We start from the raw sequence: 2,542 nt of genomic DNA on the forward strand, positions 1-2,542 counted from the left end.
TGTTCTCTGGAGCTATTTGCTTAACCCAAGTAGTAAAAAGTGTCAAATACAAACAGACAGGGGAGAAGAGAATCCCCCGCTTCTTTAGGTTAAGACTTTCAGAAACTGAAATCTTCTCTTTGAAGAGATTACCTTAGAAAACCTTACATAGGCCATTTGAGAGGCAGAGACAGTAAGGAGATGGTTGGAGTCTTTTACCTGGAGTCAAGGTATGAGATGGTTTCTTCTTCACCAAAATCAAAGGGATTTGAGGAGAGCTTTCTGTTTTGCAAAGTGCCTTCATATCACTGGACTGTCCTACTACCTGTGGGCCTGTTGTTTGCCTTGGTTTCTTCATCTGTAAAATGAGGCATTTGAACAAGATGCTTTAAACCTCAACAGATCTCAAATTCTATTGGATTATAGTCCTAGAATTGGAATGACCTTGGAAATCATCTAGACTATTTACTCCCATTCACTTTACAAATGAGGAAACTGAAGCCCAGACTTGCCAATGGTCACACAGGTAGTAAGGGGGGATTCAAACTCAGCACTGCAGCAAGCTTGAATATCGAACAAGAGCTGATTGTTAAATTTTCCATGTAAGCATTTAAACCACAGAAATCAATAAATGCAGGTTGAATGAAGATTGCAGCAAACTTTTTTAAACTTAATTTTTCTTGTTTTTTTGTATGTTTTCCTTCACAACATGACCAACATGGAAATATGTTTTGCATGACTGCACATGGATAACCTATATCAAACTGCTTGCCTTCTCAATGGTGGGGAGGGGAGGAAGGGAAGGAAAGAATTTAAAACTCAAAAATATAAAAAACAATTATTAAAAACTGTTTTTATATGTAATTGAGGGGAAATAAAATATGTAAAAAAGAAATTAGCAAATGCTACAAATCAGAGCTTGGTTTTGTGCTTTGTTGATTGTCTCTAGACTTAAGAAGATGATAGGAGAAAATGTAATAACGAAGATCAAACTTAAAAGTCTGTCTTGGTTACATTTATTTTTCCATAGAACCATTTGTTAAACACTTACCAGCTTACCACTGAATCAGGATCCATATGATTCTAAGCTCAATATGCTTTGTGTTGCTTAATGCTGCCCACCAATGTCTCTTTGATTCTCCTTGAAGTAGACAGAGGAAAGGGAGTGAGGATGGTACAATAGGAAGAGAGCTGGATGGGGTCAGAGGACTTGGGTTTAAATTCTTGTTCTGGGATTTACCCCCTGCATCACCTTAGGTAAGTCACTTACCATCTCTTGCGCCTCAGGAAGGCTGGATATCTAAAATTTATGATTCTTTATTCTCCTTGAGATGGGTAATACTAGAATTATTAGCCCTGTTCAAGAGCAGAGTTCTAGGAAATAGTTTCCCAAATGTTCCATGGTTAGTGTCAGAGATGTGAATATACTTGGATCTTCCGAACCTTAATCTGGTGATCTAGATCATGGAAACTGTTAGCATACCCACCACCTATGTGTGGTCAAAATGAAACTCGAATGTCTCAACTTCAAGACCAAGGTTTATTCCATTAATCGATTTCCTGACCATTACAACATAGATGATGAGTTATTTTATGGACACAAAGGACTAGTGGGAAACAGATATCAAGTTTGGCTTATGGGTTCTGAATGTAAACTTCTATGGTTCAGTCAGTCAACATCATTAGCTGAAGACAGAACCCAACACTTGGAGTTCTGGAGGGCTGAGGTTTAAAAACCCCATCCTTTCTAAATGAGATGATATTCTTGACCTATTTCCAGTAATACATTGTGCCTTTCGAACTATTTTATCCAGGAGTGAGTCTACAGCCATACCACCCTGAACACGCCTGATCTCTTCTGACCTTGGAAGCTAAGCAGGGTCGGGCCTGGTTTGTACTTGGATAGGAGACTGCCTGGGAGTACCAGGTGCTATAGACTTACATTTTATCACGGTGATGTCATTTTGGTCCTCTTCAAAGATGAAGGCCAACAACCAACAAACAACCAATCCAGGAGTGAGGATGAACTGTTACACTATTATCCTCCAAATACAAAAAGAATCAGAAGGTTTCCAATACCTTTTATGGAAGATTAATGGGAAAAAACAAATCCAGGATAAAATAAAAGCAGGGAGGGGTTGCAATACATATCAGGAAAAGGAGTAACTGCTTATATGAAATCCTTGCTCTTTCAAGGGATCAGGGTAAAGGAATATGCTCTACTGAGTCATGCCCACTCTCTTATCCCAGTGTCTTATATCCACTGACATACATTTAATAGATGGTTAAGGACTGGGGTTAAGAGGTTAAGGACACTACCTACAAGCAAACTTCTTTTTCTTGTAACCTCCTAAGGGCATGATGTAGAAGAACCAAGCTGGTGATCTTTACTGACAGACTGAAAATGTCTTGGCCTGTTCTGGTCATTGCTGCAGCCTGGGGAATAGCCTGGATCTTGTGACCCTAGGTCTAGCCAGAAAGTTTGTCCACAAGGGTAATGGAGAGAGGAATATGAGTGAGAGCTCCCTTAGGGGCAGCAAAGTCACGGTGTTAATGGATTCAG

The 2,542-nt window shown here is 39.5% G+C and overlaps 1 non-coding gene across 1 annotated transcript; it reads left to right on the plus strand.

Annotated features, from left to right (window-relative positions):
- Positions 1 to 1,799: 1,799 nt before the first annotated feature.
- LOC140521739 (5S ribosomal RNA) lies at positions 1,800 to 1,918 on the plus strand. Its single transcript, XR_011973041.1, has one exon. It is a non-coding gene; the product is annotated as a 5S ribosomal RNA (ribosomal RNA).
- The last annotated feature ends 624 nt before the right edge of the window (positions 1,919 to 2,542 follow it).

The sequence above is a fragment of the Notamacropus eugenii genome, chromosome 1 (assembly GCF_028372415.1).
Source record: "Notamacropus eugenii isolate mMacEug1 chromosome 1, mMacEug1.pri_v2, whole genome shotgun sequence".
Classification (NCBI taxonomy): Eukaryota; Metazoa; Chordata; class Mammalia; order Diprotodontia; family Macropodidae; genus Notamacropus; species Notamacropus eugenii.